Here is a 22,888-nt window from a genome sequence, read left to right as displayed (position 1 = left end):
GGTCCCTGTCACTTTCTATTTACATGCTTCAGTTATGACACGGTGTGTTGACACGCGACTGCCTAAAGGGCCTTTTACAGGGGACGATCATCAGCCAGGAGCATTAAAGGAAGCTCTCCTGAGGCCGATAACTGGGCCGCGTAAGAGTGCAAAATCAGCCGAGGACCGGGAAAACGTACCATTCCCGGCTGATCGTCTGTTTAGAGTAGGTTCCAAAATTTCTCGTCATCAGCATCCACTGGGTTAAAAACATTAAAAGGTATAAATCTTCCCATTATAATTTCGCTCTGTTGGTTCCACTCCTGGTTTTGGCTAAAAAAAACATACTGACATAAATAAATATTGACCAAAACGCCATGTATGACCACGGCCTTACAATAGGGAACTACAAAGCTAAATTAAGGAGTTAATCAATAAATCCCAGACGACAGTCTTCTGCTTTATGTGTAGTGTCATTATACCCGGTCTTCAGTTGACAGCTGTCACAGAGGGAAGAAAAATGGGGCAAATGATGCTCCAAGCATAAAATATGCTCAAAAGGGGCTTTCCCTTTCTCTTTATCAAGCGGTATCTATGTATGCATGTATAATACGGCTCATGTTGCTGCAAAATACCTAAAGGTGCATGTAAGGCAGGGAACAAGTACTGGTATGGGGATGCTGTGACTCAAAATGCACCCTTCTAAATATAGAAGAAGCAGTCAGCATGTGGACCACTGCTCCTTTCAACTTTAAAAGGACTAATGAAGATACCAGAATACAGTGTTTGGCCATCTCTGTCAATCTCATAGATAATAGTAGCACGCATGCTCAATCACCGCTCTATTCACCCCATAGAGAAGTGCTTCTCAACTCCAAGTCCTCATGGCCACCAACAGGTCATGTTTTCAGGATATCCTTAGTATTTCACAGCTGATATATTTAAACTTATAGGTATTATCACAGGTGTTCTTTGTATGCGAGATCCTTAAAACATGACCCGTTGGTATGTATTCTTTCCAGTCTGACACAGTGCCCTCTGATGACATCTTTGTTACAGGAACTGTCCAGAGCAGTAGCAAATACCCATAGAAAACCTCTCTTGCTCTCCTCCGTCCCCCCGCCCCCTTACCCAGGGATTTCTAGATTGAAGAGCCACTGAAAAGCGACTCCATAGAGAATAAATGAAGCTGCAGGTCACGCACCAACCCACGCCAGGGGGGCATGGAGGTAAGGCTAACCGACCCTATGCTTACAAGTAAGGTAAAATTGGAAAACTACGTTAAGAATAAGAAAAGATGGTGCTCACATTTCAAAAAGGACTTGGTCGAGGACTAACCGACTGTGTGTGCCAAGGATTGTACTCACACAGTTGTGTAAAGGTGCAGAAGTGGGGGTAGTCAGGATTCATAAAAACTAGCGGCTTAGCAGCCTTGAAGATCCAGGCAGATACTGGCCAACAGCTAAAGTGTACGGACACCTCAGGGGCTTGTGCAGACAACTGTGTTATGGATTTGTATTGTATAGATCCATAGAAACCTATACTGTACCTCCTTATGCCTCCAATTTCATGAGATTTTCTCACAGGTTTATGTGAAATCTGCGAGGAAAAAAAACATTCCATGGCCTGCTGTATTATGGAAGTATTCTCCCCTAGAGCATATCTTCTAATAGAGAACGCACAGCAGCACAGGAGTTCCTGCAGCTTAGTAATAAAGAACCATAGGGACTCTGTGCGCCATACATGAGGAAGGAAAGAAAATGTTCGCTTGTCAGTGCAAATACAAAAATGATGGAGTGTGTGCGTTCAGCTTAGTGTTCATTGCCCTGACTGCATACAGTCCCTTTGTCCAGTCTGATGCATATTTAATAGATTCACACAATATATTTGCATTACCTCCCTATCCAAGATTGTTGGACTTTATATTATATAACTGTTCCTGTTGGCTACATGTGAGTCAAAGAAAAGCCATTTTACTATGCTAGCTGATGAGTGTATACTATGCCCACATAAATATATTGTCCCCAGGGCCTAGCAGTTTACCTCCTGTGTCTATGCAACTGGTTAAATCTACAGTAGAAAAGATCAGAAAATAAAAAAAGGTAATATTTTTTGCGGTTTAATTTCCCAGAATATGCACAGATATATACATACAGCGCTACAGCAAGAAACTGTAGACATAAAGCACTAAGGGAGAGCGCAGAGAAGGAAATATGAAGCTTCAAATGGTTTCTGGCTGTCAAGAGCAGTCTGTCAGGAGTCTCATAGGAAATTAAATAAGGAGCAGTATGTCAGATGCAAAGGGTTATGATCTGCTTGTGTTGGATGGGAGGAGATGGCTGCCCTCGAGTGCAATATAACACAGCAACAGTGTTAAAGTGCACGGTGCCTCGCAGCACGCCAACCTAAGGAGACTGACCATGCCAGCCTGTGCAAATGACAACACAATGAGAACATACATGTAAGGAGGCACACCCCCTGGGCTAAGCATATGATGGGCCCTAAGAACGAAGACATAGATGTTCCTCAAAAATTTAAATAGATCTTCAGTGCAAAAAGAGATATAGTACAAGCCCGGTAGTCATGAAAAATTATTTACTTTTTACTTAGTTGTTCCTCAAATTACAATGGCTTCAGAAATTTCTATTTATAATGTCTTATTTTAGGCCAGCATAATGGCGTGGTTACACAAACACACAGATTTATCTGACAGATTTTTGAAGCCTAAGCCAGAAACAGACTATAAATAGCAAACAGGTCATAAAGGAAAGACTGCGATTTTACCTTTTCTGCAATTCATTCCTGGTTTTGGCTTAAAAAATCTGTCAGATTAAATATTTCTGTGTAAAGGCACCATAACCTAAACCAACCTTCAATTTAAGGACCCCATATACATTATAGGAAAATGGGCAGGACCTGTTGAATTAGGTGTTACTGAGTGACTATCTACTGTGTATGTGGGCCTCATTACCTGCCTGATACAGATGATGTCCGGAAATGAAGGATGGGGGTATACTAAATTTCAATACCCAATCCTTCTGTTTTCCATCCTTTCTCCATGACAATCACATGCATATTTGGCTAAGCTGAGCAGGCATGTGCATGGCAGGATCAAGGTGAATAGCTGTCAGTTGTTTAGCAGACAGATATTGAAGGTTTAAAGTGACTGTACCACCAGGCCCAGGCTGAAGCACTGGAGACGGCCCGACCCACCCTTAGTGGGAGGAAACCCCAGCCTCTCCATGACGTGACTCCATTAGAATCAATGGAACCCTATCATAGAGGGGCGGGGGTTTCCTCCCACTAAGAGTGGGTTGACCCACCTCCAGTGCTTCTGCCTGGACCTGGTGGTACAGTCACTTTAAAGGCTATGTTCCCACACAGTATTTTGATCAGTATTTTTCAACCAAAACACAGAAAGGCTCTGTTCACACATTGTTGAAATTTAGTAGATGGCCACCATTTAATGGCAAATAGCAGCCATTATTTCAAAACAACACCTGTTAAAAAAAAAACAAAAAAAAAAACAAACTGCAATTATTTGCCGCTAAATGACGGCCATCCACTAAATTTCAACAGTGTGTAAACACAGCCTGTGTTTTCAACCCACTACTAGTTTTGGTTGAAAAATACTGACCAAAATACTAAGCAAAAATACTGTATGGGAACATAGCCTTAGGGTGTGTTTACACAGACAGATTTTCCATTGCAAATACCGAAACCCCAGACAGAAACAGACTATAAACAAACAGTTCATAAAGGAAATTTTTCCTCTTTTCAAATCCATTGTTTTCACCAATTGCCACCAAAAATCTGTACATGTGAACACTCCATTACTGGAGTACATGCTGGCTCTCCATAGGTGCATCTGTGGTATACTGCTAGCACCAAGCCTAGATTTACTAATGCATTGCAGCTGTTTGAGGCCTTCATAAGAGATTCCATTTGGGTACGGAAAAGTGAGCCAGACAGACACCAACGGATTCTGATGGATCCTGAGAGGTCCCATTGGTACGGCCGTCAAAAGGTATAAGGTGTATGGGGACCTACTGATTGATAAATCTCCCCAATATACTTAAACAGGTTATCAAGTGCTACAAAAACAAGGCCACTTTCCCCCTACTCTTGTCTCCAGTTTGGGTGGGGTTTTGAAACTCAGTTCCATAGAAGTAAATGGCGCTTAATTGCAAAGCGCACCTGAACTGGAGACAACAGTAGGGGGAGAAGTGGCCATGTTTTTGTAGCACTGGATAACCCCTTTAATTACAAAACACACCTGAATTTGAGACAAGAGTGAGGCTGCCTCTGGAAGAAAAGTGGCCATGTTTTTGTAGCGCTGGATAACCCCTTTAACTTCCTTGCTCCCCCTGGTGCCCTGCACTTATTGTGCCTGTGGTCAGCCTGTACACTGTACACTCCCCCAGCAGGATCGCTGTCATGTCCGGTCTCAGTCTCTGACTAAACATGCATGCGCTGTACAGTGGGACAAGCTCCAAGAGAATGGAACAACCTAAAGCAAGGCAGGTAAATATATACTTTGTGTTTACCTCCAGACTAAGGACAATACAGTAATAAAAAAAAAAAAAAAACACAAACAACAACTCTGAAACACACTTTCAATATAAAACTAAGGCACCACTTGACTACAGACAAAACATTACCATGGGGTAGTCACAACAATGGGTTAAGGGATACCGGAAACAGCAGACTATACGTTTGGAAGTAAATTTGTTTTTCCTTTCATGCAGATTTCTACGCTTTACCACAACCCAAACTGCTGAAAACCTATTAAATGAATCATATGAACTCTTTTTTCACAACCGGAAAAAAATAAATAAAAATTATATTATAATATATACAGTGGTGCCTTGGATTACGAGCATAATTCGTTCCGGGACTGTGCTTGTAATCCAAATCCACTCTTATACCAAAGCAAATTTTCCCATAAGAAATCATTGAAATGTAGACAATTGGTTCCACACCCCAAAAATCATTTTATAATCATTATAGCAGCAGTGTGAGTGCAAGCACATTATAGCAGGAATGGAGAGGATGGGAAACACAAGGACTGATAGAGACTGCAGGGAGCATGAAGGAATGAGCAGGGCAGATGTGGACACAGTATAGCAGCACTCTCTGTCCGGGGAGAGAGGGGTTAAAGCTATAAAGAGTTTACCTCCACAGTCCTGTCCCCTGATGCAAGCCCCAGCCTGAAGTGGGTGGATCTGCTATAAATTGGAAGGTGAGAGAGACTTCCTGGGTCAGAGTACTGTGCTGCAGACCCCACTATGCAGGCCATGACCCTCCCCCACTCACGCTCCCACCCAATACCAGGAGCTCTTAAACCAAAGCAATGCTCTTAAACCAAGTCACAATTTTGAAAAACTGTGAGCTCTTCTTGCAAAACGCTCTTAAACCAAGTTACTCTTAAACCAAGGTACCACTGTATATATATATATATATATATATATATATATATATATATATATATATATATATATATACACACACACACATATTCAGCCGCACCTCCTAGATAATCGGGTACCCGGGAAAAGTCCCGACCTCGGACCTCGTAGATTCCAGTCAAATAGATGTATCCCGGCACTCCAAAAGATCAGTTCAATGTGATTTTATTTAGTGCACAGCACAGCAAACAGGTTATGGTGCAACGTTTCGGCAGTCCATTACCGCCATTTTCAAGCATATATATATATATATAACAAAGTAGGTAGACGGCACTCTAATAAAGTGAATAGGTGCAGGTTTATTCACCCGTATACGTACAGCGACGTTTCGACTCAAAGCTGAGTCTTTGAGTCGAAACGTCGCTGTACATATACGGGTGAATAAACCTGCACCTATCCACTTTATTGGAGTGCCGTCTACCTACTTTGTTTTATACTTTGTGGAGTCGGGGGTCGACTACCAAGGACGTGCACCCATCGGCTGGAAGCCATTGACTTTAAGTCAGCACAGTGCCGTTCAACCCAACTTTTTTTGAAAATGAAATGATAGAATCCAGGGATTTGATCAAATCCCGGGAAATGATTAAATGAACACGCCGTTCCATCATTTCCCTAGGGATTTGATCAAATCACGGGCAGGCATGCGGCATTGAGGCGGACCGGGAGCAGAGCGGACAGGCCGGGGTGGACGGGGAGCAAAGTGGCACATCTCCCGGCAGGCATATGGTGTCGGGGGAGCGGAGCAGACAGGCTGTGGGAGCAGGAGGCGTGTAGCAGGGGAAATGAGCAGAACGGGGAGCAGAAAGGTGGTGGAGGCGGACAGGCTGGGGGAAGCAGAGAGGCGATAAAGTAAGCAAATTCTATGTCGCAGGGGGAATTGATAGAGTTCATCCCATCATTTCCCTGAAAGAATTTGATCAATTCCCTAAGGAAATGATGGAACGGCGCGGTCATTTCATAATTTCCCGGGATTTGATCAAATGCCTGATTCTATAATTTCACTGCAAAATATATGTATTAATACAGTATATATACACTCACACCAGCCAGGCAAATGCATGTAGAGCAGAATGATGGCCAATAGCCTAGAAAATGAGCGGTCAACAATGGGAAGGAAAGAGCAGGAAATGTCAGGAGGCAGCAAAGTTGCTAAATGAATGTATTTAGAAAAAATATTTATCTTAATTATTATATAAGTTGATATGTAAATTTAACACAGAGAGACAGTACATTAACCAATCACAGCTCCTCTTATATTTTACCAGAGCTGAAGCTGTGATTGGTTGGTGTGGGCAATTTACACCAGGTGTATGTTTACACCCTTTCATAAATCTCCCCCTAAGTTTTCCTTTTACCCAGAAAACCCCTTAAAGAAAGTATTTTTAGAAGTAATCAAAATCATAAGGTTTGCCGTGTCAACAGAGGGTTAACCAAGCCCACTACCACAGTAGACACCAAGCAGAGGCTACAGTGCTGCACGCTGCCACAAAGCTGTCAGAGTATCAGCACAGCCTTTCAGCTACTGAGACTGTTACTTCTGCTTCAGCAGCCATTTATCACACTCCTGTAGTTTATTAACCAACCTGGTCCTCAGGCAGCCAAAGGGTTAATCCGGGATTGTGACTCAAGCCCAACATAACACTAAAACCCTGTCAAGCCTGTGCACTTTCAGCGCCGTTTCCACTGCTAGGCATAACGCATAAGAGAATATTTTGCAGACCATCCCTTAATAAAAAGCAAGGATTAGGACCATTGACCTAGATACACCAGTTCAGTTTTAGCTGTGCTGTGTTTTGCCTGAACTATATAAGTGAGGCTCGATAGAGCAAACTAAGAGGAACATCCGAGTCCCCTCCAGCCTTCTTTCCAACAGACCATGAAATTTAACTTTTTTTTTTCTCTCTCCATAGAGCTCAATTCTCTATCTTAAGATGCCAATTGCATTAGCAGAAAAAAAATATCATGCGCTAGAATAAATGTCAGCTTAATGGGTACAAGACGAACAAGGCTTTGTACAACGGCATTCACTAGGTGGCAAAGGAATAAAAAGTCAATAAATTACCGCTATTGTAGATCACAAAACTGGCCAACAAATGCAAGTAGGATCCAATAAAATCCAAGGACTGGGTGATTCTCAGCAGTCTGTTCCATTATATTGTTTGTCAATATTTACTCAGGCCAGATTTATTGTTAGGCCGGAATGTTGTGTATTTCTCCATATTTGGGTAGACTTCTGTTTGTTTTTATTAATATCCACAATTCCTACAATATTTACACACAAAAAAACAATATTTTATAAAAGATAAAGTAAACTAGCACCTAGTCCACAGGAGTCCAAACATTTACTATTTTTCTATGCAAACCAAAATGGGTCAGAAACCATTGTACAGTACATTTACCATTCAGAACATAAAAAATTCCATAAAACAGCTCAAAGACCCTCAGTGGTGCCTCATGGGAGGAGGATCCTGGGAGTATAATATCAATAGGAAAATGATGCCAATATTAGCAAAATCATGAATCTTAAAGGGGTTGTCCAGTGCTCTTTCAGAGACAACACGACTCTTGTCTCCAGTTCAGGTGCAGTTTGCAATTAAGCTCCTTTCACTTCAATGGAACTGAGCAGCAAAATCCCAAGAGTGAGGCTCTCTCTGGAAGAAAGTGGCCATGTTTTTGGAACGCTGGATAACCCCTTTAGGCTAGGTTCACACTGCATTTTTGCAATCCTTTTTTTTTCATCCGTTTTTTGCAAAAAAACTGATTTATCTGTGTGCATCCATTTTGATGTTTTTCCATTAACTTCCATTATTTAAAAAAAAAAGATATTTTTTTGACGGACACAAAAACGTAGCTGACACTACTTTTGTGTCCGTTAAGAAAACGGATCCGTTTTGATCCGTTTTTTCTTTTACAACGAAAGTCAATGGAAAAACGGATGCACACAAATGCATCTGTTTTTCCATCCGTTTTTTCCAAAAAATGGATTGCAAACACGCAGTTTGAACCCAGCTTTAAGCTTAACCCGCGAATGATTGGGACGGTCCCCTGTGGCGTCTCCTAAGCCCCCAAACAAGAAAAGGCCTAGCATTCCAGGCTTCTGGGGTGAGAAGACACCACCTCGGACTGCCCAAATGACTCACAGTTCAGGCAGCATGAAAGTTACATTAAGTTAAAATAAATGTAATTATGAACATTAATGTACATACAAGACAACCCTTGTTACCATCAGCTCATGGTCATCCTGGGGTCATTCTATGAACATGACTGGAGGCTGCTTTTGGACTGGTGTATTACATAGGCAGCCATTCATCTGTATATTTTTAACACAATAACCCTGAAGCATCTAAAGAAAAAATCCCCTTGCAACAACTAGGGATACAAGGAGCTGATGGCTACTTAAAGTGACTGTACCCCCAGGTCCAGGCTGAAGCACTGGAGGCGGGCCGACCCCACCTTAGTGGGAGGAAACCCTAGCCCCTCTATGATATTGTTCCATTGATTCTAATGGAGTCACGTCATGGAGGGGCTGGAGTTTCTTCCCACTAAGGGTGGGTCGGCCCGCCTCCAGTGCTTCAGCCTGGACCTGGGGGTACAGTCACTTTAAGGGTGCCTTCACACGTACCGCATCGCTGTGTATTTATCGCTGCGAGTTTCTCGCACATAAATCCACTGTGATAATGATTGCTGTCAAGTCAATGTATGTGTATTCTCACTGCGTGTTTGGTGTGATTTTTACATGCGAGTTTTGATTTTCATATGATTTTTACAGGAGAGTTCAACACCACAAAAAACCGCAGCTACTTTCATGCGAGTTTGATGCGAGTTTTGTGCGAGAAATAAGCAGCAATACGGTACTTGTGAAGGCACCCTAAAGGGGAACTATCAGCAGGTTAGACTAAGCTAACCTGCTGATATGTCCCTATTGCACAGGAGACGCCAAGGTATGTCTCTTACCTTCTTCCTCAGTGCCGTTCCAGTTCCCCATGAGATCGGTGAGACCATTAGGAGCACTGGGGGAGCCTGTTAGCAGCACTGCCCTCCCCCATAGCGCCGATCTGCCCCTTTCTAATGATAATGGAGTGGGTGAGCCGGATCGGCGCTATGGTGGCAAGCAGTGCTCCTAACGGTCTCATGGATCATGGGGAACATAACTAACTGCACCGCAACATTGCCGTGGAGGAAGGGGGAGGTGTTTATAATAATAATTATAATAATAATAATAATAAAAACTTAACTCAAGAATAATAGGACACAGTGAGAGATTAGTTGAGGGAAAAAAAATCAGCAGCAAAATAAGGAAATATTACTGAAAAAGTAGTAGGTGCTTAAAACAAACTTCTAGCAGATGCGGTAGGTAGATCTACAATAACTGAATGTAAATCTTCCTGGGATAGACATATATCTATCCTAAGATAATAAGGCGGCAAATACTAATAGGGCAGACTAGATAGCCTTTTACTGCGGTCAATCTTCTAAGTTTTTAAGGCCTCGTTCACACATTTTGTAGCGCAGCCCACTATATACCACTACATAGAAGATAGTGATACATTCCGCAAATGCGGGTCCCCTCTAGCACCTCTCTCTTTTTTTTTTTTTTGCAGCACAGATCATAGCCCTGTAGAGACAGAAATCTATTGGTCCCATATTCTGTCTGTCAATTACAGGCAGAACTATGGATTTGTGAACAGGGCCTAAGTCTGCACTAAACTCAAGCATTTTTACTCTTCATTTTAGGTACGTAATATTTTTGTCTATTCAGGGCAACAAGTTCATGCACAACAATGTCTAAAGTATCAACATTTTTCAACTTTAATTAAAAAAAATACAGTACAATAAACCACATATCACGACAGGACCAGTTTTTTCACCGATACAAGCATGGCATGTCCTCACTTCACAGCTACAAGGACGGCTCTTTGTTTCAAGTCCATAGAACTCTTTGGATGAATACATGCCGCAATAGGAGGACACTCAGGACTTGTTTATTGTAATTCATGATTACCCTTCGAACCCTATTTAATTAAGTGTTGATGTAAAACAATGCAATGTCCATCCTTACGACAGTATGCATTTGTTACATGTAAAAGCTTGATGTCATTACCAACTTCTAAGTCCGGTCATGCAAAGGACAAGTAAAATCATCAGCAGCGCCACATTAACAATATGTAATAAATATTCAACATTAAAAAAATATTACTACAGCGCCCTTGATTCTGGAGCCCTGTACATATATGATAAGGGGTTAACATCCAAAAGATGACCTGGAAGTGTCAGGGTGACCTTTCCTTTGACTGAAGGTCATCCCCATATATCTGCAGGTTGTTCCATTTTAGACATTCGGGTAAAAGTTATCTGAACTCCAGGTGATTCTGGATGAACGGAAGGGTGCATAACACGGATGCATTTTGTAAGCCTCACCCCGATCGTGGCATAATTACAGTGACTGCAGTGTTCATTACTCCTTCTAAGTCCATTCCTCTGCTAACTAGACACAGGAAATCAATACTCTATTTCTTGTGACAATTGCTGTTCTGTCAGGAATTACATTAGGATTCCAAAGCCAATCTTAGAAGCCCCCGTAGCCATAGTACAATGCAGCACAAACCACTGCAGCTGCATTACTGCCAGACGGAAAATTTACATTAAATGCAAACAAAGATGTCACATGGAAAGAGACATTTACAAATGGAAAGGGTTCCCAAGACAAGAGCCATTTGAATAATCCATTGTTGTCTAATGACTCTGGCCACCGTACAGGACAGACCGCCGCATGTGATGTGGATCTGGTTGGGCCATCTGATTTAGGAGCCACACTATTTTACTACAAAATTCATTGCACAAATATATGTGTATTATGATCTGCAGCCTTCTCGTAATGCCTGTAAATAAAGTGAATGGGGGGGCAGTGTATTCCACTGTATAAATGCCCAGCCCAATATAATTTGTTGCCGTTTTAAAGAGTTTCCATTGGCAGAGAAGAATCTGTTTGGATGTAACTTTTATATATCTTCAACCTAAAGAATAGCTATGAAACAACTCCTAAAAGACGAGAATAGCATTCAGCTACAGTAACTGGATAAAACAGCACAATTCTCAATGCCCAATTAAATGTATGGGCAACCAATTTGGACAGCTGCCTGATACCAGTGCCTATTAAAAGGACTCCTTAGGATGGGGGGGGGGAGTAACATGTGAACACAGCCTTGCATGGGCACACAGTTGGCAGTGAACTATTGCTGTATTGTTTGCGTAGTTGTTTACTTCCACCATAGTTGGCACCACATTCCAAGTTAACGTATTAAGCCGGCTCAGTCCTGTTGAGTTGCCGAGTGAGCTAATTGCCATGTGTAAAAGGCCCTCAAGGCATTAATGCCATTTCGCGAATTTTTGGCGTCAACTGTTTTGATCGGTGGCGGCCAGACCCTGACCAAATCACCAGCTGAGCTCTTCTATCCCCACCTTTGAAGATTTTGCATTCACCTGGATGCTGTTAGATTATCTTGCATGCATGTACTGAAGTCTTCTATTAGGATTGTTTCCCCCCAGCGTGCATCCTTGACCTATGTGCCAAAAAGACTTTATTTTAAAAAGTGCTGTTGGGCTTCTTGTCTTTAGTTATGTCTGTATGACATGTCAAAAGAATATGAAAAAGATAGTAACGCTGTAAGGCATGGTCACGCATAGACCCTCAGAGTAGTAGTTGCTCTTTGCAGAGGTCCTGCATTCTAATGGAGGACGGATGTAAGCCGGACATACGGATGGTCGCTCAATGCCAGTATTCATATTATAGTTTTGCAGTGGTAAAGTAGTAACATGACTTGCTGCCATGGGCTGTATGCGGAAATTCCTTCCAACACTGAAAATATTTTAACAAATACATCCATTAATAGAGCACAAAGGCCTACCACCAGAGCAGTAAGTAGAGTGCGGTACAGCCTGCACAGCATGCAATATTATTTTATTAATACTTGAAATAGACTTCCTCTTCAGCTTAATTAACTTAGAGCGGGACATCAACTCCCAGGCTTAATCTGTACAAATAACAAACTGGAATGATTCCTTTTAAGAAAAATCCTTTTACGCAAATAGAGCAGAGAATTGTTATTGGAAGGCAAAACATTGTGACTGTAAGAACCTACCATGTATTAACCGTCTGCGCTCTGAAGTACACAAATTGCACAGAAATAAGGGCCTATTAATAAATGTGTGAAGGTACTTGTCACTATGGTTCTCCCCCCAGATCAGTGTGCAGTTGGAGTCGACGCTGGAAAATAAGGTTGCAATGGAAATATCCCACACCTATTAATTGGAATAGGGCTTGTGCACAGAACTCGCCAGGCATGGGAGGTATCCACGGCAACCTGATCCTCAGATCTTTCTCTGGTTGCAGCCCAGCCAAACATTCATGTGCAGGGAGGACAGGAGAGATATTGGTCAGCCAAACCTTATTGACGGTGTATGGGCACCTTTATGTTCTGCTGTATAAAATAAATTTTTATTTTATTGTTTTAATCAGTTAGGGTTTCAGTGTTAAGACCTGGACCGATCAGTAGAATGGGCGAATGGGCGGGGAGAGGACTATGCTGCCTCGTGATCCTCTTCCCATGCCATGTCTATGTTAGGAGATGTGCTCCATAGTATTCCATAATGTGGCCATCTCTTGACAGAGCCAAGAGGGGACTAGTGTGACTTCTCCCCGCTTGTTCTCCCGATCGGTTGCAAGGTGAACACTTAGATCCCAAACGATCAAAAAATTTGACATGTCAACACTTTTTCTGGTGACAGTGCCTCATTAAAAGGCAACTATCAGCAGTTTTATGCCAATGAACCTGCCGAAATCCCCCTGCAGCTTCGTACCTGGTGACCACGCCGCTGTGCTTCTTGTCTTTGGCAGCCCCACTGTTTTTGTTCGGTTTAATTAAGATCAAATATGCAAATGTGCTCATTAGGAGCACTGGGGGTGTTTCTCAGCCCCACATGGAGCCCCCTCCCAGGCCCGCCCTTCCCCTCCTTCAGTGACACATTACCTATGTATATTCATGTATGCATCATCAGGCTGGTCAGAAATCGTGTCAAAGACCAGCATGATTATGCATATGTGAATGTTCATAGGAAAGGCGTGCACTGGGCAGTCCAAGAAAGGGGGGGGGGAGCGCTGGGTGGGGCCGAGAAACGTCCCCAGTGCTCCCAATGAGTATATTTACATATTTGATCTTAAACTGAAAAAAAAACAAAAAAACTGAGACCAGCACCGCGGTGGCACGATCATCAGGTACAGAGCTGCAGGGGCATATGAGCAGGTTCATTAAACTCTCATCCACACGCATTGAACTTTAGTCCACTGTGGAGGTTTGAGAAATTTTCTACCTCAGATCTTGCAGCAAATCCACAGTAAAAATCCATATGTCACTTGTAGATTTTTTTTTGTACATTAAGGCTAAGTTCACACATACTTATTCTGTTGCGCATTTTTATAGTGCAGATTTCTGCCATTCATTTATATTGGTTACATCCGCACCTTGTGGGTGAGATTGGTAAATTCCCAGCCACTTGTCTGCTACTTTATCCCATTGTGAATTGTACCTGCGCAAATCTGCATTTAAAATCCAAACAGCAGTACGAGGATTCACACTTGAGGCTCCAAACAGCAATAGAAAGCAAGAATGACATGTAAAGGATGTGAAAGCAGAACCTTGCCAAAGCCAGGTCCTATAGTAGTGACCTGGAACAAGGATAACATCTTATTTCGCCCATGTTCTGGTGGGAAGGGGAGAATTCATCACAGCAGCTGCAGCGCCATTGACTTCAGCCAATGCCAGCCTCCTCATTCTGTGAGTAATTTGAAGCTCTGCAGGTCATACAAATAAGGCGGATGTGATGAAGTACAAGAGAATATAGAGTGTCAGCCATCTATACTACCATTCAGCAAAGCCGGTGAAGGTCTCCTACACACATGCACAGACTACAATGTTATTATTAAACAAATGAAGGTTTCATTTCCTTCCTGGCTCCTTAGCATATGGTATGTCTATTAGGTTCCTTAACATGATGACTTGGTGCTTAGCACTCTTGCATTGCAATGCCGGGGTCTAGGGCCTGGATTTGGCCAAGGATAACATCTAGATGGACTTTGTGCAGGATTCCTCCCGGTGCTATGATTTCCTACCATACTCCTAACATATACTGAATATTTCTATGATAGTGGCAGTGATCGTACAGTGTTGCAGAATATGTCAGTGCTACAGGAGCCAGAGAAATGAATAGTAATAATAAACTGTATGGTGTTAGAAACATTATACTATGGGTATTTGCAGGTAGCTGTATATTCATATAATTCACCAGAACCTGCCACCTGGCCATGTAGTGACCATCTCAAGACTGGGCAGACCTGGAATGACCTCTTCTCTCCCAACATACAATGGAGTCATTGTTTCTCGGCTGCCATACAAGATAATTAAAACCTTAACATTTTTGACTGCTGCGAGTGTAAACAAAGCCAGGGAAATGCAAACATGCATTTATTTAGTGATACATAACCAAATATATTTGTAATGTTTGACATAGTAACATAGTAACTTGTTGAGAGAGGAGATTTGTGTTCTATGGGTTTCGTTCTTGGCGCAGAGAGCACTTATATAGTATCATCCAGTTATACAACTCTACAATGGAAAGCGTTTAACCCTAATGTCCAAAAAGTCACACAGTTATTTTCCTTCACCTGCGTGCCCAGCCAATATGGAATTAAAGGAGCTTGCAAAGATAACATAATCTGTTATGTCACAAAAACAATACACTATATAAACAAAGCTATTATAGGTGTAGTCAGGGTGGTGCTTCGGATTTGTGTTTCAGTACAGCTCATCATCTTCTGGGCCAAGCTGTTTCATGGCATATTAAAACACTGGATACATCTTGTTCTAAAGACTAAAGGCCCTATTACAGAAAAGGATTATCGGCCATATTTGGCCGATTATCGATTGGTGTAATAAGACATGTTAAGAAACCACGATCAGCCAACAGAACGATCATGTCAGCGACGGTCTGCTGCGTGTCGCTCTGTGTAATAGGAGCAGCCTCCTGCTGCTTTGTGCTCGCTATCCGTACATGTAACAGCACAGGCGGCGAGCTAGGAACAACAGAGAAGTGAGCGCTGACCAGACACGTTGGCGCTCGCTTACCCTCATTATCATGCTGTGTAACATAGCCTTAGCGACATCTATCATACAAACATATAAATGGTCCCATGTTTATTAATTGATTTATAAAAAATTCTGTCAGTCTATCTATACACACATACACAGCTGAATGGAATAGCACTTTTGGCCTCCACCTGTAAATGGGAAGCTATGGATCCATTTCAGGCACATGATTGTACCTATCCTGGTACTTATAGTAAACATAGCCTGCAGGACACTGCTTAATAGTGTGACCCAAGCTTAAAGAAGTATTCTGGAAATGTTTTAATTTGTGTTCACATCACCGCTCTTCTGCCCCCTCTTCTGTCTCCATGTCGGTAGACAGTAGTGCAGTGACGTGAACGCGCACAGGATTTGAATGACGCCGTGCCGCGGGACACCAATCAGCGCGCGGGGGACGGATAAAAAAAAATTAAGGGTATATTAACCTTAATCCTAGCATAAAACTTAGTGCGGAATCCGCCACTCGCTCCCCTGCACTCCTACTCAACATCCCGCCTGTCACATAGGCTCCATTATATGCTCGGGCGGATTTCATTGTCCGCCCAAAGAAATTACATGTCAATTCTTTGGGCGGACATCGGAATCCCCATGACCATAGAATAATGTCTGGAAAGTGAAGCAAGAGCATGCAGGGACGAGCGGCAGATTTGGCACAGAGTTTTCCACTAGAATTACTCCGTGTGCATTAACCCTAAAACCATAGGACCATTTACCACATGTGGGACATAAGGCCTTCTACAAAAAAAACTGTGCGACCCTCTCACTTATGTAATCTGGATTACACCATATTCCACTGTATCAGAACTTCAAAACTGGCTTTAGTGTGAAGGTCATAGCGTCTAGCATCTGCTTATCAATGGAATGCATCACACAAAAGGTGGTAATCCAACGATTATAACGCAACATTCATGTTATAAAGGTACATAGCTATCTCCTTTCCATGAATGTTACACTGCACAAGGGTATAGAACGCTTGCACTTGTCAGAAGGCATTGCTTACAAACCAATTTGCCCTCAATGGGCTACTCAATACATTCTTATGAAACCAGAGATAGTTGACATCTAGCTCTAACTTGCTTCACTGCTCAACCGTATATTTCAGAATGTGAACAATATAATCAAGAAGCAGCCAGATTCCTGCAAAACAGCCAAAAAAGTACATGCCTGGAAAAAGGAGAAAAAGACTCCATGCCAGTACTGTGCCTGCCCAGTCCCAATGGCAAAGTGGTAAGTGGAAGTTTATGTTCTCAGTCAGCAAACACAGGATATTTCGGGAGTTATTCCCACCTCATTATAGGTTCACCTCTCCTTGTATTTCATGCTTTTTATCGTGCAATGTTCCAATGAGCCAGGCAAGGAATCTCCCTGGATGTAGTTCATTATTTGGCAGAAGACATAGGATAATACATGAGACACACAGAGAAACTTCTTGGGCATCTTTCCGGAATATAAAAAAAGAATAATATTACAGAGCAGAACATCTCCACACATAGAACCCCCAGTATGGAGAAATCCTTCAGTACACTACTTAAGTGTAATGCAGCTTTTGACAGAACAAAAGTCATCTATTAACAAAACATACCCCTCTGCCTGTGGTGATGGCCAGCTCGCTATGGGGTGTTTCTCCTGGACCAAGACCAATTCAACAAAAAGAAAGCTCCCTCTAACAAGACAATATTTTAGTGAGACTATAATAACGCCAAGACAGTCGACAATCCCAGCTAGAAGAATGGCACCATCTGTTTTAATCCTTTATGCTAGACGGCCTTATAAGATATTGATTCTGCCCTAAACCCCAACCTATCCCAGTACATGTGTATGACATATCTGCTGATGCATTGGGTCATTAATGGCATTCCTATATAACCTATCCCATCGCATGTCTATATAGCTAGATTTAGAATAATACACTGATAGTAGTGACCCACTGATCAGTAACATATGTATCAAGTTATATATTTATCATGTTGCGTTTGCATGACATCAGTAATGTATTCTCATCAAAAACACATGACCAGGATCTAACCTGTTATATATTAGCACCTGCAATGTGTATCTAGTCACATGTTTCTGCACTTGGCCATTTGCAGCAATCTCAGACAGCGAATGGAGGGACAGTGCACAACCATGACCACCATTCCATTCCTATGGGAGACTCGGGACCTCTAGTGTTTAGATTACAAGGGTCCCAGTAAGATATGAGCAAAACTAGGTTTGAAATACCCCAAATGCTCTGCATTTGACACCTGGTGGCTGTAGAAGATAGCTGTAGCCATGGGGCTGCATCCATCTTTTCCAGCCACCATGAGTCAGAGCATTTGGGGTTTTGCAAACCCAAACTTACTGTAGTACTCTTATCTTGTGAAAAGGGGATTCATGTTAATGATGGGACAACCCCCACAACACAGGAACCCCACATCTGATTGTAAGTTCTGACAACTATTTGTTGCATAGTTTATAACCAGTTAACGCCCAGTAGACCATCTCACACTCTAGGTGCTGCAAAATCCCACCTCAGGGTGCCTTCACACCTACCGTCTCGCAGCAGAAAATCCGCTGCGGATCCGCAGCAGATTTAACTAAATGAATGAACATAGCATCAAATCCGCACTGTCATATCTGCTGCGGATCCGCAGCGGATTTGACAGTGCGGATTTGGTGCGGTGTTCATTCATTTTGTTAAATCTGCTGCGGATCCGCAGCGGATTTTCTGCCGCGATACGGTAGGTGTGAAGCTACCCTCATATTTACCTCTCAACAGCCAGACAAGTGGTAGAATAGATGGACCCCACGCTCAGAGACTCAACTTAACCCCCCATTCCACTGCCTACCAGGCCCTGCCAACTGTTTCCAAGATTATCCCAGTTTGGCTTTCCACAAAAATGAGTCCAAATACAGCATTCTGTATGTTTGAGTAAACCGCCACTCATGCCCAAAGAGTTACCAAACACACTGCCAACAGACCCACCACAGCACACTACTTCATAACTGCATGCGGCCTACCCTGCTTCAGGCCCAAGCCACCCATTTCCATGAATAGTCCCTTATCCACCTAAAGATATTATAAGTGATTTAATAAAGAAGAAAAGACGCACTGGAGATATTAGAGTCAAGAATCCCATACAACGCAATTGTAAGGGCCGTATTACACCAAGAGATTATCTGACAGATTTTTTTAAGCCAAAGCCAGGAATGGATTTTAAAATAGGAGAAATCTCAGTTTTTTTGTTACCTGTCCCCTGTTTATAGTCCATTCCTGGCTTTGGCTCATAAAAAATCTGTGTCAGATAATCTGTTAGTGTAATAGGGCCCTAAATCTGTCCATAGACATGAGATCCATGGGGACACGCACTGACGATTTTGATCTGCTGACATCATGGTGACAACACTACAGGATCGCAAAGGCTGGACTTTTACATGTCTGATAACCAGTGGCGGGGTTGTAGACAAATGCTTATCGTCCTTCACACAACAACCTGCTTATTTGACTGATGGACATGTTAAGGGGAAAACAAGTCAAATAGCTGCTGGCTAAATAATCATTTGGCTCACTGCCATAGTATGTCTATGGCCAGCTTAAGCTTCTCCCCAGCCGGAAATGTCTGATAACAGAGTACAGTAGATTGCAGTCAACTGCACATCAAATGGAGACTTTCTATACCACCATAACTAGACTGTAGACCACTTTTATGTTCAGTGACACTTTTAAATATAGTTTCAGAGCTGTAAACAACATATGAATGAGCCAGAAACGTGTTACTTCTAAAAAAAAAAAAATGTCACCAAGCAGCTCTGCTTCCTTTACTGCAGCCTAGCAATGAATGAGTTACCTGATCCTTAAACATTAACCAGAACCTATTGTGCAGCAGGAAGATAACACACAGGAGCAAAACACACATAAAAGGAATAGCAGCCACCAAGAAGAGAAACCTGCAGGTAGAACACAAATCCATGAATAAGTTCACTGTGCAAACAGGGAATAAATTCCTCAGTTCAGAAACATCCTGGCCACAAGTTAACTTTCACAGTCACCAAGAGCCGGAGAGGCAAGAAACCTTATTTTGTAATATTTCTAAAGAAAAAAAAAATTGTATACACAGACATAGAGTTTATACATGTATATATGTGTAAAAAAAAATAATAAATGGTATAAGATCACTAGCTGGAGGGACAGAGGATATGCAATTAATGTCCACACCTGTCAAGACTGAGCGCCTGCTTGTGAGAGGTTTAACACAATTGAATTGGGAACTGTGTAAGTAAGCAGCGTAGCACCACAAGCCTTGGAGTTGTGCTATGCCATTTATGCAACTCCTATTTAAATCAATTGGAGGTATAATTGCATAAAATGCCCAACTTGGATGTTTTTTGGCTTTCCCACTGTGAAAGTGACAAACAGGCAGGAGTGGGCCACGGAGCCCTTGTTCCCCTTCAACAGTCTAAGACAGGGATGTCAAACTTGCAGCCAGTTGCAAAACTACGAACTCCCATTATGCCTGGACAGCCAAAGCTTTAGCTTTGATGGTCCAAGCATGATAGAAATTGAAGTTTTGCAACATCGGAGGTCTGCAGATTTGACACCTGTGGTCTCCTTCACACGACCTTATATTTCTAACCATATACTGTCCGTAACTACTGACAGTATAGAAAGTACTGATTTCTATAGAATAAGGCATTCAACCAGTTTTATTCAGAATCGGTATATTTTCAGATAGTTCTGTTTCCATAAAATAAACTTTTATGGTCCGTGGCTGCGGATTTCACTCGGAGCTAATGGAGCTATGAAAAATAGGGGCAGCATATAGATGTTACCCATATGCTGTCCCTATTTGCAGATCATTTCCCTGGCAACCTCTGGGTTGTGACATCATTCCAAGCATCCCATTTTTTAATTAAGCACACTATTTTTTTTTTTTTTTTTTTTTGCAGTCCAGAAAACACTTAAAATTATGTAAAGGAGGCTTACTGTTTTTTGACAGAACATGAATTAAAAAAAAACAAAAACATTTTACACCTATTTTACAGTCAATTTTTTTGTTTTCATTTTACAGTGTATGAAGCCGGCCTAAAAGTCTTAGGTTGAAAACGTCAACTCAAGGAGACATTTTATTTCTGATGACCTGTAATGACTTTTTAATGCTATAATATCTTCTTTGTAATATAAGGTATAGAAAACCATTATAAGAGCGAATATCTGCATGCCGCAGCTAGAGCGTAGGATAGTTTAGCTGCTTCTTTTGGCCATGTTAGTGGAGGAGGCCACACAGTTTCTCCCTGCAGATGGATGGAAAGGTCACAAATGTGATTCTGCTTCCCGTCAGGAAACAGAACAATGCATAAGGCAGCATCTCACCCCTCCCCCCAACAAGGACATATCCCCAGCACAGAAGAGAAAGCACAGAAGTTAGTGTGGATATAACCTTACAGTTAACCGTCTGCATTGATAAATACTATATATAATATAGTAACTTCAGAATATGTGCCGTTTGTTCACTATTATATCAGTACTGACGGAACTTGCAGGCATTTTCGGTGCACTCTCACACACACAATTCAGCAGTCAAAATAAATGTGACATACACACAAGATGTACTGAAATATAAGATATCTGATGAGACTATTTTATACATAAACTCTAGCTAGATGTCGGATGTGAATGTAGCCAATACCACATAGGCGACCACTGGCCACAGAAGTCCAGACGAGGGGGAATTTTGGTGCCCAAGGTGTGCAAGTGACTGACCACAGAGCTACACTCTGGTCAGATGTCCGTTGTAGGGCAGAGGGACGTTATCACTACTGTGATTATATTGTAATCCAGCAAGGTTATTTGCATGACACTATGCGGCCTGCAGAGCCCTAACCCAAGAGAAGAAGCAGAAAGAGACCTGATTCTCAGCCACACAACAGACAGCTGGTTGCAGGGTCACATTTCAGAGATTTCCCCAGGGGAGAAACACCGCAGGCAAGGGGGAGGAGAAGGAGAAGGGTTTACAGACCTGCCACTTCTTAGAGTAAGATGACCACAGACCCTCCCAAGACAAACCCAGTCGGGGCTTGTAATAGTAAACCAGTTTTATATAGTAGTGGCATGTCATAGAAAACTTTGCACCTTTATGGTTTCATTTTCTTGCTTGCTTCCTATGTATTTGTTTACCAAAGCTGCACAAGTGGTGGAGAGTCAGGTAGCTAATCCACCTAGAAATTTGCTTCCGGTGCCTAAGGGTAGGCCCACATGGAATGGGCTTGATGTTGAAAATTTCTCCAGGAAACGCTGCACCAATTTGTCTACCGTAAAGTACTCATAAATTACTAGTATACTCAGCTAACCAGTCCCATGCCGGCACTCATCCGCAGCAATAGATTTCTGCCAGATTTGGGGAAAATCTGCAGTAAATCTGTGCTAGATGCACAACAGGAGTTGGAATGATGCAGATTTCAAAATCCACACCGCAGGTCTATTGCTATACAGAAGAATTCTACACAACATGCAAATGCAATATGAAATATCCCATCAGCTTGTCTGCTATGTTATTCCACTGTGGTGTGAGTAGAGGTGTAAGCCTCTGGAATGGCTCATTTGGCTTTATATATAGCAAAAAAGGACAATTCATTATACCTGCTGATAATTTTTAGAAATTTACATTTTTGTTTGAAATGGTATGAGTACATATACAACATGCATCTACCAGTACTGTCGTTTGCATTAGACTGTATCCATACCTTCCGCATAGTGAGAACTACACAGCAATAGACATATAGCTTTGTTGTGCATGTGACATGCTTGTGCTAATGATCAGGTCAATGGGCTAAATAAACAAAGGAAAACTGCAACAAATAAAGCAGGTGCATAACAGTATGCAAACATGTAAATCATCATTTTTTTTCTACCCTTGACTATATAGCCATTTGCTCATGGATTTTGTATTATTTTTTTGAGTCACAAAAACATGTCATGCAGTTGAACAATGTATACAGTGTCAGACTGAGCGCTGAAGTGTAAACTTTACAGAGAAATATACTAATACCATGTCTTAGTCCTTATTCACACATTCTTTGAAATTGTCAGTGATCACGGACAATATTATAGCCCATTGCTTTCTATTGAGTTATTCACATGTTCCGTTTCTTTCAAGGATCCGCAATCCATTCCGTGAAAAATTAGGACATGTCATAACTCAGGCAGCAGGGATTCCCCCACAGAAGTCTACGAGATCCGTGTTTTTCACGGATTGCACAGAT

The 22,888-nt window shown here is 42.0% G+C and overlaps 1 protein-coding gene and 1 long non-coding RNA gene across 9 annotated transcripts in view; one reads left to right on the top strand and one right to left on the bottom strand.

Annotated features, from left to right (window-relative positions):
* The window catches only part of ZMIZ1 (zinc finger MIZ-type containing 1), a 243,890-nt gene that overhangs the window by 215,234 nt on the left and 5,768 nt on the right, over positions 1 to 22,888 (bottom strand). The gene's annotated exons all lie outside the window — the stretch shown is intronic.
* Positions 16,755 to 21,232, top strand: LOC138798715 (uncharacterized). The gene is made up of 2 exons (XR_011364143.1): positions 16,755 to 16,873; positions 20,698 to 21,232. It is a non-coding gene; the product is annotated as an uncharacterized lncRNA (long non-coding RNA).

This window comes from Dendropsophus ebraccatus, chromosome 8 (genome assembly GCF_027789765.1).
Source record: "Dendropsophus ebraccatus isolate aDenEbr1 chromosome 8, aDenEbr1.pat, whole genome shotgun sequence".
Taxonomy (NCBI): Eukaryota; Metazoa; Chordata; class Amphibia; order Anura; family Hylidae; genus Dendropsophus; species Dendropsophus ebraccatus.
Note: the sequence above shows the minus strand (reverse complement) of the source record. Positions and strands in the feature narration are given on the sequence as shown.